This window comes from Arachis hypogaea, chromosome 15 (assembly GCF_003086295.3).
Source record: "Arachis hypogaea cultivar Tifrunner chromosome 15, arahy.Tifrunner.gnm2.J5K5, whole genome shotgun sequence".
In the NCBI taxonomy this organism is placed as follows: domain Eukaryota; kingdom Viridiplantae; phylum Streptophyta; class Magnoliopsida; order Fabales; family Fabaceae; genus Arachis; species Arachis hypogaea.
Window position 1 is genome coordinate 156,008,112 of NC_092050.1, and position 15,684 is coordinate 156,023,795.

Consider the following 15,684-nt stretch of genomic DNA (forward strand, 5'->3'; position numbering starts at 1 on the left):
TGAAGTCCCCACATTCTCCTCTACAAAACCCATAAAACAAAATCATCCACAATGCCTAGAATCAAGAGAACCGTCAAGAAGTCAAAAGGTTCTTCAAGTGTGGTTCCACCTCCAAATGATCATCCTTTGGCAAGGTACTTTACTTCTAATGAAGATCTTCAATTCTATGAGGCAAGGCTCGCCGGAAGAAAGGAAATTCCTCCGAGGTATTTGGATCCGACCCTTCTTGTCATTCATAACTTTGATACTCTTAAGGCTATTCTAGTTCATCAAGGTCTCATGGATTTTGTTCAAATTAAGAGTAAATTTTATCCGGATTTAGTTGCCATAGCCTATAGTACACTCATGATTGAGATTGATGAGGAAGATGAATCAAGTTTCACATTATTCTTCAAGATAGGAAGAAAGGATTATAGGCTAGATGGTGATGAGTTAGCCACCATTTGGGAGCTGCCAAATCAAGGTGACTTGTTTCAAGGTGGTAAAACCCCAATTGATGAATGGGGTTATTCAAAGGACAATGCCATGCATTTGTTCAATCTTGTACAGGGAGCTCATTCCAAAATTAGTTGCAATTCAATGAGTGCGGAACATAGAACTTTGTTATATCTAGTCACCTATGTATTGCAACCTAGAATATCCGGGCATGCGAATGTAAATGATGAAGATTTGATTGTCATGTGGGCTATGATGAATGGAATTAAGATTAATTGGCCATACTTTATAATACAACATATGGTTAGGCTCAAGATGAAGGATAGGAATGGTGGATTAGGATTCCTTTGCCTATGGTCTAAAGTCTTTGATTATGTTGGTATTGATGTATCAAATGAAATTACCAAGGAAGTACCTCCTCAATCTTGTATCAACACTCATATTCTCAACAAAATGGGAAGAAGAAATGTTGATGAACAAGGTCCTCAAGAGGAAGCTCCTCCACAAGCACCTCAAGCTCAAGAACCACCCTCCTTGGTTGATATAATGAGAGAATTACAATCCATCAACCAAAACATCCAAAGGATTGACGTAGAGCATGGTAGGCAACTTGAAGCACTTAATCGTCGTGTGTCTCGTGTAGATCGTCGCACGGGTCGCTTGGATCGTCGTATTGATGACTTATATGAGCATTTCGGGATCCACCTACCATATGAAGAGGACACTGATGATGATGAAGACCAAGATTGATTGTCTCCTCTTCATCAAGTCACTTTTTATTGCTTTATGTTTATTTGATTATATGAATTGTTAAACTAACTCCTAGTAAGCTAAGGATTTCTATTATGGTTTTAATATTTTGATATGCTCTTCATAATTTTGTTTAATGATTAATGCTTGTATGCTTATTTGGTGAATAACTCAAAATAGGCTTGGTACCCCTATTTTTAAGTTAATGTGCATGCTTTAATATATTTCACTTATTTAGGGGGAATTATGCATGCTTGTTTTATATATAAAAAGAGGAAATCAAATTCTTTTTGAAAGGGGGAATATCTATTTTCATTGTTTTATGCATGCTTCTATGACACATTTCAAACTCCTTTCTTTTTGATAATGTCAAAAGGGGGAAGAGAAGTTTGAGGATATTTGAAATTTTGAACTCTTGAAAAAGAAGAAGATTGAGGATTTGAAAAGAAGAAATAAGTTTGCGAAACAATGATTTCAAAAAGACTTCTGCTAAGCAAAAACTTTGATATCTAAATCGTTTTCTTTGATAAACGCCCTTTAAGGGAACAAATGCACATATTTAGGGGGAACTCCTGCAAAATTTTTGAAAGAAGTCTTCTCCAAAGTTTTCTATAAAACAAAGTGCATTATTGTTGCTTTCAAAATCATTTATAAATGCATATCCTCAAAATTGGTTTGTCATTATCAAAAAGGGGGAAATTGTAAATCATGTTGCTTGTATGCGAAGTTTGTATTCGTAGGTTTTGATGAATGACAAACCAACAAAAGACATGAAAGACAAACCAACAAACAACTTGAATGAACAAGCATGTTGAAAGATCAACCAACATTCAACGTTGAGGAATGAAGAGTTGAAAGCAACACAACAACAACAAGAAACTCAAGTCCACAACATTTGAAGACAAGTATAGTGTCTTAGGACTTAAGTAACTTCTTGTTAAGAACCAATTGCTAAATCTCTCAACACACACTCACAAAATGTTTTGATGCACATCTTGCAATTCGATGCTAGCCAAATGGTTTAAAAACTTGTTTTCAAAGGTACAAAAGCATAGGAATTGACTCCAACAAGTTTGAGATCAATCCTAAGCATTTTGAAGTGATTTTAAGCCATTCTTTAAGGTTTGCATCGATGCACACTCATCTTGCATCGATGCAAAACATGCAACGACTTGTTGCATCGATGCAAAGATGTTTGCATCGATGCAACCTAGCTGAAAATTCAAATTTCAGCTTCAAAGACACATTTGCATCGATGCAAAGTGTTATGCATCGATTCAAATGATTCAAAAATATAAAAAACGGCTAGTTTTATCAAAACGGCTTCATCCCATTAACTCCCAAACGTTTCTAAGGTTTGGGGAGTCTATAAATAGATGGATTGAAGCCTTATTTCAGATATGTGAGTATTTGCAAACTATCTTGTTCATATTCTTTCATTCTACACATTTTTAAGGTGTTATAATACACAATTTGAGAGAGCAATATCAATTGGTTCAATAGTGCTAAACTTGTAATCATACACTCTTCTAGAGAGTACTCATTTCATCTCAACAATTCTTTGAGAATTGTTTTCTTGTAACACTTTGTAAATTGGAGTGTGATCTCCAAGGTTGAGTCAAGAGTTATAAACACTATAGTCGGTGAGGATACCAAAGAAGTATACTAAGTACTCAAGGCAAATCTTAGAGAAGGAGTCTCTAAGTGGAGTGGGTTAGTATACGAGTGGTGATCATATACCGTGAGGTGTTAGAAACTAAGGACTCGGATTGTAAAAGGTTTTGCGCGAGCACCTTGAAGCTTGGCAATAGTGGAACTTCTCAATAGCGATTGAGAAAGAAAGTGGACGTAGGACAAGGATTGTGCCGAACCACTCTAAATAGCGTTTGCATCTCTCCAAACTCATCTCTTCTATATTATTGTCTTTTACCTTTGAGCAAATAAATTGTGATTGAAAAGTAGCTTCGTAAGTACTTAAGAAATAGCTTAAGTCCGATTGGTGAAAAGCTTGATCAATTTATTTGAGTTGGTGTCTATTGGAAAGTAAAAGCTCCTTATAAATGCTTAGCAATTGAGTTAAGCTCTTGGAAAAATACTAGTACAATAACACTTTTGTATATTGTCTTTAACTTTCGCAAAAAGATTTATTGTTGTTGCAATACTCAATTCACCCCCCCTCTTGAGTAATTGTGCATAGGTTCTACACCCTCTATCTAGGGATGACAAAATTTCTCGAGATGCGGGGATATCTGTGGGGACTGTCCCGAATGAAGATCCGATTGTGAAAAATTTTTTCTGCGGAAATGAGGATGAAGGACAAAATTCTCCCGAAACAGGTGCGGGGATCCGAGCGGGGATCCCCGCCCGTCCCCACTATTCCCCAAAATTTATGAATTCTCTGAATTATTTTTAATAGTTTATTTCTCATATATATTTTTTAGTCATTTCTCACACACATATATATAGAAACCCAAAACTCCTAATCTTTATTTGCATAACCCTTCTTTAATTCAGAGATCCCTAACACTGTCCATACTCCATCCAACCTCTCTGCAACCACCCCCTCGCCACCATTCTCACCGCATCGTCACACCTCACCGTGCTATTACTCTTACCGCGTCGTAATTTTTATTTGCGGCGTTCCTTTTCGTAACTCTGCCGTTATGTCCATTCTCCTCTCTCTGTTGCCGCGTCTCCCACCTCGTCCACTGTTTTGTCCTTTGGCTCGTCATTGCGTCCCCCCATTGCGTCATTTCGAAAGAAGTCACCATCGTGTCATTTAGACTTTTTGTATAAAATCTTGCAGTTTTTGTATAAGATAAATACTTGCAGCTCTATTCATATGGAAATTAATAATTAGTTAGAACTATTATGTAGATGAATAATGGAGTCTCCGCGGGAAATGGAGCCCGTGAAGAATGGAGATGGGGAGCAATATTCCCCCACGGCGGAGAATGGAGACGGGGATGGAGAGCAAATCTGAGGGCGAGGATGGAGAGCAGGAAGGCATCCCCCGCCCCTGCCCCCGCCCCTTTGACATCCCTACCTCTATCTATGGAGAGATCGTTTGAAACATTTGACATAAAAGGGAGTGAATAGAGGCCTCGGTCTCCTCAACTTTTTTTTTAAAAAATTAATAGTAATAAGTTATTATGTATAATTTAATTTTAAAAAAATTATTTAATATTTAGTTTAATATAAATAAAAATTCAGTTTAATTTAAATATTAATAATTTTTAATATTTAAAAAGTAAGTAATAATATTAAAAAATTTAAAAAATATATTATTACTAATATCTTTTAATTAAATAAAAATTTTTAAATCTCATAAAATAAATTCTTTTTCTTTTTGTGATTGTCTTTTTTAATTCATTCGATATTAATTTTTTTTGTTTCAACTGCTACAACTAAGAGATCTTTTTTAACTATGAATATTGTGAAAATAACTCAAAAACAAAATAAAAGATGAATTTCTTGCTAATTGTCTTTTAGTTATATTGAAAAGAAAATTACTGAAAAATTTGACGCAAATTCTATTATCGATAAATTTTATGATATGAAGAATTAACCATTTCGTTAGTAAAAATTACACACATATTTTTTGTATTTTAAAATATATTTTTTATCGGTATATTTTTTGTAATATATCTTATATTATATAATTTTTTATATAATTTTTAATATTATATGTGTTATTGACCCCATAATAACATTTTTGGATCTATCCCTACATTTGACAATGGTAAAAATAAAGAGTAATTCTCCACGTACAAGTGATTTTCCATACAAGTCATTTATAAACATGCTGTTTCACGTTTTTTTTTGTGCCTCTTTTTCTTCTTCTTCTTTCTCCGTGCTTCCTCTTCCTTTTCCTCCTCTGTGTCTCTTTTTCTTCTCTTCCTCCCTTTTTTTTATTGAAATTTCTTCTCATCTTTTCGTTTTCTCTTTCTCCTTCATCAAAATCACCAGAAAAAACGAAGAAACATTATTCAAGGTACGTTTCTTGCCTTCTATTTCTCCTTCTTCTTCTTCTTGCTACACGTTCTTCTTCCTCTTCTTATTCTTCTTCTTCATTTACGTGCTTTTCTCTTTGTTTTCTTTCTTCGTTATTCTCGGTTTCCATTGTTTTTTGACATCAAGCTCTGAAATCGTTTTTGAAGAAGAAGAAGTAGCAGCAGAAGATGAGGAGGAAAAAGAGAAAGAGTTCTGAATTATGCATAAGGTGTACTTCAACGAATTTTGGGTGTATTTCTTAAATTCTTTGGGTGTATTTTTGTAATCCTTTGGGTGTATTTCTATAATTCTTTGGGTGTATTGATTTCAAGAAGAAATATACTGTCTCTCCCTATATTGGGTGTATTTCTTAAATCCTTTGGGTGTATTTCTTAAATCCTTTGAGTGTATTTCTGTAATCCTTTGGGTGTATTTCTGTAATTGTTTGGTTTATTTCTGTAATTGTTTGGGTGTATTTCTGTAATCCTTTGGATGTATTTCTATAATTGTTTGGGTGTATTTTTGTAATCGTTCGGGTATATTTCTGAAGTTCCATCATCTTCAAAACAATTTCAAAGCTTGATTTCAGAAACCATGAAAATCGAAAAAAATAGAAGGAGATCGAAGGCAAAGAGAGAACGTTTTTCCATACAAATCATACAAGTCATTTATATTCACGCTTCTTCTTCTTCTTCTTCTTATTCTTCTTCTTCTTCTGTAACGCGCATGTTAGGCCCAACATCTTCTTCCGTAACGCGCGTATTAGGCTCAGCTTGTAAGACTTGTAAACAAAAATGACTTGTATATGTAGCACTCCTCTAAAATAAAATATAACAACAACAACATAACAACAACAAAATACTCAAATTGATTAATAAAATTTAGATGCCAACTAATTTACTTCTCTTTCAGATTTGAAATCAATTTGGTTTTTGGATAAGTGGTGAATCTTGAGTTTAGTCCAATTCTAATTTTTGAGATTAGTCTCTAATTTTTTAATTGCTATAATTTAATTTTTTGGATTCAAAAAATGTATTAATATAATTTTTTTGTATATTTTCTATCATCAAAATTTAATACTGTTAGTCCCGTATCTCAAAATTTATCACGTTATATATATTAAAACGACATTATATACATTTTAACGTTAAAAAAGATATTAAACGACGTGATTTGAATAGTTGAGTCCCAACTATAACATCAAACTGAAGTTATTTTATTGTTGTGTTTAATAAAAGAAAACTGATCTCATGGAACTCATTTTTCACTCAATTAAATCAAATTAAACTTAGATTTAGTCGCAATTATTGCTAATTAGTATGAGAACTCACAAACATTTTCCACCAAAATCATTTGCCCTAAACTTTAGACTTTAAAATTATTATTTTATCTAAAATTTTAAACACTAAATTGTAGACTTTAATTTATAAATTTTAAATCTTAATTTTAAATTCTAAATTAAAAAAATAATTTTATAATAAAAAAGTAACTAATTAAAAATTAATTTCATATAGCTATTCTCATATAAAACAATGGGACCAACCAAAGTGACATTTAGAAAACGACCCTTACATTTAAAATTTTAGAAATTAAATTAAACATTTATTCGGTTAAAATAAAACATTTTGTCCCGCTACATATTAACACGTGTTTCATGTTACAACCCAAATCCACACCATTTTTTTTCCAAACCATAACGTTTTTTATTTATATTAAAATTATTTTTAAAATTTTTTTAATTTTATTTCTAAAATTTTATATAAAATTAATATCTAGAATAATTTTAACATAAATAAAAAATATTAAAAATAAAATTAAATATAACTAAACGTTACAATTTAAAAAAAAAATTGCAAATATTAGACATAAAAAAATATATTTTCTCAATAAAAAAGAAAATCACTTGTTTATCATTTAAAATGGAAAAAATGAAAAGAGAAAATATATGATTCAAAAATTAGAAGAAGAAAAGAACAAAATAAAGTAGGGAGTAGGGATAAGGACCATCATCCCCAAACACAACAAAACAAAGCAGGTACCCACACTCACTACAACACAACACTTAAAAGTTAAAACCTCACTTCACACGCGGCGAAGCGTTCTCTCTCTCTATCTCTCTCCACCGCATAGCTTCACTACTACCTTTCTTCTCCTTCTTCTTCTTCTTCTTTCTCACAATCACTCTCTAGAAAAAAAAAGTCCCCAAAAAACGTTTCTTTTGTGCCTACAATTAATAAAACAATTAACTTACCCCTTCATTCTCTCTCTTTTTTTCATCCAAAAAATAAAACATACAACAACTTCAAAACGTTACACACTTACACACACTCTTTATTACCCTCCTCCTCCTTATATTTTTCAATTGGGGTCTTCAATCTTCAACCTTTAATAAATTGGAGGGCATTGAACCAAAATAAAACCCAGAAGAAGACACTATTATTATTATTGTTGTTATTATCATTTTGGTTTAAGTAAACATTTATAGTAGAGGTAACATTTTTTTAGTGGGGGTGCAATTTGTCTTTTGCTATAATTAGTCCTATTTCTCTCTCTTCTTACTTTGGTTCCTTATTTTCTTCTCCTTATTTTCTTCTCCTCCCTATCCATTGCAATTACTACTACTTCCTCAATACATCATCACATTTAATTATATCCTCCTTTTTTTTTTCCTTAAAAAAATTTAATTTATGTCAACGTTTAGTAGTGAGAATGGTGCAATAATGCAAATCTCTTCTTATAAGGAAAGTGATATTTTTTTTGTCTTGACAAATTTGAAAGAATAAAGAAATTTCTCTCTATATATAACAAGGTTGATTGAGGCTTCCTTTGATGAAAGGCGAGCTAAGAAGGAAAGTTGGTGAGGCAAAATTACCAAAAAGGACCTTAATTACATGACACACACAACACAACTCTGCATAACCATGTGTGAGACTTGAGAGCTTCATTCCCCAATTCCTATCTATATATCCAAAACCTCTCACACCCAAAAAAAAAAAAAAAGAGAAAAAAAATTGAAATACCCATTTGCTCATTCACACAAAAATTGAATCTTTTCAGAGTTTCTGACACTTTCCCGGGAAAATTGTGCGTGATCGGAGAGAATGTCTTCGTGTTTTTCAGGAAGTTCTCCACCGTCGAACGTGGAACGCTTTCTTCAATGTGTCACTCCCTTCGTTCCTTCACACACTCTTCCTCAGGTACCCTTTTTTATTTTTGTTTATTTTATTTATAAAATTGTAATTCTCGTTTTTTTTTAATGACAAAAAAGTTTTGATTATGGGTGTCAGAAAAACTGCAAGTCGTTTCTTTCTCTGATCCTGCTCTGTTTCCACTCTCTTCAATTCACCGGAAATTGTGTTTGTGTGTGTCTTTTTTTTTTTTTTTCTTTTCTTTTCAATTTTCATCATAAAAAACATAATTTAATTTTTGAATATTTATATGTAATTTTTTTATATAAAATTATTACATAATAATTGAATTAAATATATTAAATTATCTAATAATTTTTAATTAATAATAATTTTATAAAAATAAATGCATGTGATTTTTATCAATTTTCTAGCTTTGTATTCTATTGAGAAGATTTTTGGATATTTATTTTTGTTCGGCCTTTAAATTTCGGTTGTGATTTCAAATAGTTAGCGTGTCAAATCAAAGCATTGTTTTCAGGATTTAATTTTTATGTGATTTAATCATAAAACAGTTTTATATGTTTCTGTAATTATGAATTTAATTCTAATGTACTAATAGAATAAATATTTTTATACGATTCCTGAATTAAATTTATATATTTATTTATTTAGATTTTTTCTTAAATTATAAATTTATAATTAAATGTTTATATAAAATTTTTTGAACAAAATATAAAAATTAAATTTGATTTTGTTGATAATAAATATTTTTTCCACACTCATAACTTTAATGAGAATTTTAAAGGAATAAAAATTTACTTAATTGATTATATAAAATATTTTGTGTCGTTCTTATCCTCTAGAATCTTGTGATTGTTTTTATGGGCTTGCTATTTGCATATTATTGTTAGTTTTAGGAAGGTGTTTTGTTTAATATTTTTCATTATGAAACGTTTTCAATTCATATCTTAATTATATAGTAAATTACTCTTCTATCAACGCTGTACGATATTATATTAGCGTTTCTATTTTGTAAAAATACGAGAAAATACGAGTATGTTATGTATACACTAAAATCAGACAATCAGTTATTAAAATTAGATATTAATATAAAATATATATTAAAATATAAAATATATATTAAAAATAAATTAAATAATATATATATTTATATATAAATATATAATAATTAATTTTTGTAATTAATTTTAGTGTATAATTAATATTTTTTTTAAAACTAAAGTAATATACACTGATTTTTTAATAATAAATTCAGTCTGATAATATTCCTTATTTTCTGTAATAATTATGAAACAAAGTCAAATACATATCTCCTTTTTATTTTAGTAAAAAATATATTTTAATAATATTAGAATGAAATATTGATTTAAATTTATGCAATTAATGCTGTGTATACCGCATATATCCTTAAAAAAAAGCTAAAGAAGATATGATTCACTTTATATATACTGTGGTCCAAACTCCAAAGTGCCTATTGAGTATTGAGCCTTTTTTTTTTCTTTTTTTTTTTGTTAATGATATATTAAGATGTTTAGTCGCATTTGTTTGTTTAGTGTATTTTATTTTATCAAGATGTATATATGACCCAATAAATAGAAAAATAATTATAATTCGGGCATTAATGATTGTGTCTATGTTATTGAAGGTATTTGTTAATAAATGTGTGGATATGAAACATATATTGAAATTATATTATATATAAGTATATATACTGGCATTCCAAAAATATAGACATAGATATACACTCTTTCATTTTTTATTATTATGTAATTATTTTTCATTATTATGAAACATATATGAATTCTTCTTCATCGTTTGGTAGCTAGAATCTTTATGCCTAATCCAGTTATTTATAATTTATAATTTATAATAAGCACCTAATATACTAACCTGCGGAAATTAAACTGGATTAGAAAATGTAAAGGTGGGTCAGGTTTCATGATCTGTTTCATTTGCAATTTAATTAAAGGTGGGTCAGGTTTCATGATCTGTTTCATTTGCAATTTAATCTCTATTTTATAGATTTTCAAGCACTTTATGATCTTTTTTCCAGGTGGTTTTAACTTCTAAATTAGTGTTATGTATGAAGTTTTTATTTTCACTTTCTAGTTCTCCTAATTTCCAAATGAGAAAGAAAATTAATATTTTTAGTCAAATTAAAAAATTAATGCATTTGACCATGATTTAATTTAACTATAAACTTAAATCTTCGTGAAATAATTTAAATTTATAATTTTTTTATACTATTCATATAAATAATAGTAGATAATATAAAATTAAACTTGGAGTCATGAAAAACACTTAAAAGTGCTTGTTTGTTTTTTATAAATAAACAAAAAAAAAATTGTATCCTGTTTTTACCCTTTTTTTTTCTTGGTTTTTCAAAAATTCCATAAACAGAAACATTATTAAACCAAAGTACCAAACATGCCCTAAGGTCTAGTACTAGCAGTAGTTCTTTTTTTGAGGTTCTGTATATATATAACTAATAACTAAATAGATTAATTTTTTATTTTTAAATTTAGGATTTAGATAAAAAAATATCTTATAAATTTTTATTGAAATTCTTAACATAAAAATTTTATTAGAAAAGTTAGATAGTTGAAATTTTCAATGTACTTTATAGATTATAAAAATACATTTATTAGTAGAATTTTTAAATTTATTATAAAATAACAATTTAATTTACTTAATTATTGTGCTTGTCCTCTTCCTTTTTCACCCTTGTGCATTGTGAATGGTGGGGGCAAAACTGTTATATAGACTATATTAACACTTTTAATATAACAAAACTCAAATTAATGATTAGTCCGAGTGGCTGAGTGGGCCAAACAGTGTCTTAAGATGGGAATATTCCCTTGGATTCCCTTGGGAAAAATATCTTTCCCATGTGGCATATTTTAATTTTTATTTCATTTTATTAATAGAAACCAGAAAGCATATTTCAAGTTTATATCCTACATAAGGAAATGTGCGACGAATCTCCCTAATATACAGATAAAATTAAAAACAAAAATAATAGAAATTCCATTTTGTTTATTTTTTTTATTGAATGAAATTATATACTGAATATTCTCCTCATGTTTTCCGAAGTATGGTAATGACCAACTTAATGGGTGTCATCATTTTTTTAATTATTTTTCCTTCCAAAAAAGTAAAAAAACAAAGAGAGGGGTTGGGAGGACAGCTATGATCTGATGTTTTGTTTCTAGGATTTACATTTAATTTCAGTTACCATAAGTATTTTTCTTTTCTATTTTTGTAGATAGTCTATAAATAATTAAAGAAACAAGGATTTTTTTTTCTCTGGTCCTTTTCAATAAAGGCACCAGTATTTGTATTTTTTTAACAAAAAACAATTAAAAGATAAGTAGTTGTAATAAGTCAAAAGTGATTAATTCTGTTTACACTTGATTTTGATTTGGAGCGGAAACAAAGCTTCTTATTGGAGAAAAAATGCCTAATTTTAAAGATAAACCTCTGTCAACCAAAAAAAGTAAAATAAATAAATAAAACATAAACCTAAAATGTGGTCTAAGGATAATTGCCACGTGTTTGTTGTGGATCCACCTTACCCCATGTGTCAAATGACTAGCATATCTGATTTACATATGTGGGCTCCAAATTTCAATGGGGGGGACCAATACACAGTAATGTTATGTTCCTAGTCCTAGTAGGCTAGTATTGACATCTTTCAAGTTTTGTTGCAACCTGTTACTTTGATAAGAATAAAAATTGTCCCCACTGGGTTTTCCCACTTGATTTGTTTCTAGTTCTAGGTGGTAAAATTGTAATGTTGAGAATTTGGTCAATGTTACTGGCCAATGAAAAGTGGACCAATAATGAGTGTAATTGTAATTGCATATATTTGATTATGACTTTAATGGCAACATAATGGAGTAAAAATGTGTTTTTTTTTTCCCTTGCATTTTATGAATCTATTCTTAGTAAACCCATTTTGCAATATTTGACCCAAATGTTGTAGAGTTCTAAAGGGGTGATGCCCTTAATGGTAGTCAAAACTTTTTTTGATATTACAATTTTGAATAGATTAATTGATTCTGAAAATTTCTATTAAATTAGATGATTTTACTATTCAAATTGTAGTGTAGGTTTTATGTTTTCCATGTTTAATTTATTCTTTTGATTATATAAAATTTCGAGTTTTGTTTATCTTATATACTCTTCACATTTTTTATCCCTATTGTTGGTCCTTGTGTGATTAGATTGAATGTGACTCATTTTCCTCTTCTAATTGAAATTTACAATTCAAACTTATAAAGATATATGGTCTGTTGCTATTAGAGACAATTATTGTAATTAGTAGTTAGTTAAGAATTAGTTGGTAGTTGATTACTATCGCATGCTTATATAATGGATAAGATTTTGAATTTAGTAATCTTGACTCGTAGCTTTTTTCTCATTTCTTTACAACTGTTTTGTTTTAACGGCGGATTTCAACCGTTGCATTAAACCTTTTTTTGCTTTTATGACGGTTTTGGCAGAGTTGCTTGAGTGATCTAAATAGCCTGTGGCAACCTCATGGTAATAAGGATTCAATTGAATACTTCACTTTGAAGGATCTCTGGGATTGCTACTATGAATGGAGTGCATATGGTGCTAGTGCTCCCGTGATGTTGGAGAGCGGCGACACTGTAATTCAGTATTATGTTCCGTACCTTTCGCCATCCAAATCTACACCAACAAGTCTGTCCAGGCCTCTAGGACTAGAAGAGAGGACAGCGAAGGAGTTGAGTTCGAAAGCGATTCGTGGAGCGATGATAGCGGCAGCGATAACCTATCTAGATCCTTAAGTAACAATTCCAGCAAAGCATGGGATGCTGTTTCCGAGGATTCGAGCTCTGACCACGACGGCTCGTGGCCGACAAGGGACAAGCTTGGCTACCTTTACTTGCAATACACGGAGATGGCTTCGCCTTATGCAAGGGTTCCGCTCATGGAGAAGGTAGCCTTATGTTCTCAAGTGAAGATAGATAGATAAGATTTGTAGGTACATTACACAATGCATAACTTGTGATTGTTTCTTGTTTCAGATTCCCGAGTTAGCTAGAACCCATCCGGCACTAATGACATTCAAAAGTGTTGAGCTTTCCCCGGCAAGTTGGATGGCGGTTTCATGGTTAGCATCATTCATTGTGATTTTCCCATCAGGCCATTTTATTTCTTAGTGTCGATAAGAAAAAAAATGCTCTGTTTGTAAATTATAATGATTTTTATAGTTGTGATTTCTACATTGTCTTTTTTAACACTATTATTTTCAATAAGAAGTTAAATCTATGTTGAATAGGTACCCGATTTACACCATTCCGAGTCGAAAAAATGACAAGGACTTAGAAGCATGCTTCCTCACTTATCACACATTGTCCTCATCTTTTCAAGGTAACACTTAGGAATAGGTGGTAGATTGCATTTTTCATGTTTTCTTAACTGCGAAATAGGAAGAATCGAGGAACTTTTTACACAAATGAAAATTATGATACTAGACACGTTTATTGTGTCCATGCATTGTTTTGGATCAAGAGTGACAAAGTTATTTAGTTTGATTTACATAATTGAGTGAATGTTCATTTTGGTCCTTAGAGTTGTGTACTTACATGACTTTTCACTTCAAAAATCTTTCATTTAGAAAAATTAACAATTTAATTCCTAAAATTGAATCACGCTATACATTTCCAGGAACCAAATAATTACTTTCTTAATTTCATACGCTAAAGTAAAGCATGTACACAATTTCAAGAACCAAAATGGAGACTCGCTCCTACGCAATTGTTGCGAAACCAGGCATGATCGAATCCTCGCCAAAATCTTAACACAATTTCTTACATGTGTCTGCAGATTGTGAAACAGAAAGTGACAACATTGACACAGAGAAAGACATATATTGGTGGTGTGGTTGGGGAAGCACTGAAGGAAACAAATGCAAGAACAAGAACGGAAGCAGTGGTGGTGGCAGCATTTCTGTGCCGCCTTTCGGTCTAGCTACCTACAAGATGCAAGAAGATCTATGGCTGAATCCAGAGCCATGTGAATATGAAAGGATATCATATCTGTACAGTGCTGCAGATTCATGGTTGAAACAGCTCAATGTTTATCACCATGACTTCAACTTCTTCACACAACACCCTACACCAACAACCTTGTAGTAAATTCCCTTCATTAACTAAATTAACTACCCTTTTGGTTAGCTTTCAACTTCTGACTCCGGCATAATAACAAAATATTTCAGTTCCCTTGGGTCCAAATTCTGAGAAATGTAAAGTTTTGTAGTTAACCAGAGAGATAGAAAGAAGGGGGTAGTTTTTTTTATTTATTTATTTTTTTACCAATCAATTTCAGTTTCTTTTGCTATTTTTTAAGAAAAGGGTAGCAGTTTGTAGTTGTAGGTAATAACTAAATTATGATAATGTTTTGTACATTAGTCTTTTTTTTCTTACTTTTTATTTTCATGACTCAAATTTGATGAGACTGAAAAACGGGATTTGATGAATTCTTACACCATTAGATGAAACCAATGACTTTATATAGTTTTAAAGAATAAATTTCAAAAATGATACTCAAAATCAAAACATTCTAATGTTGAGAAAAATAATTTAAAAAAATTATTAAGTTTAACAAAAATAATCAATGTCAAATACTGTTATTTTTGTTGACAGAAAATACTTAATTAACTAACAAAAAGAATGACATGACAATTAAAAGATTATCTAACATTGTTGATTATTTTAAAATTATGCAAACTCTAATTTCTCAAATAATTTCCTAGTCTCCGTTTCTATATTTCTCAAATAAGTTCATATTCAATTCGGTCTCTATTAATATTTTATTGGCAACCTCTACAAATCAAATACCCTTCTAGCAGATCATTTTGCATACATGGTTATTAGCAAATTTTCAATGTACTCCTCTTTAATAAGAGATCTCCTACTTGTATACAACTAGATATAAGATTTAGAAATACAATAAATTCTATGTCAGTAGTCAGTACTCTGATGCTGCATTTGGTTGAATAAATTAAACGCTTCCACAAGAAGGCCAACTTTCACATAACCTACCATAAATATTATTCTCACATATAAATATCAAAATTATTTTTCAACTTTTCATGTTGAAAAGTTTACATACTCTTCCCAGTTCCCATATTCCATCAGTGATATAGTACGCTACAGAAACTTTATATACATCTTTTTTAATCATTTCAAGCTTAAGTTTCTGTGAACAATTATTTTTTATACTGTAAATTTACCAAATTGTTGGAATAGGCTGATATGAAAAAATTTCACCGAGTAAAGTGAAATGTGCTATCTTCATTATTATTGAATATTGACTATTGATA

The 15,684-nt window shown here is 30.4% G+C and overlaps 1 pseudogene; it reads left to right on the forward strand.

The window, feature by feature from the left end:
* Positions 1-8,135: 8,135 nt before the first annotated feature.
* On the forward strand, positions 8,136-14,769 carry LOC112751635 (uncharacterized; annotated as a pseudogene).
* The last annotated feature ends 915 nt before the right edge of the window (positions 14,770-15,684 follow it).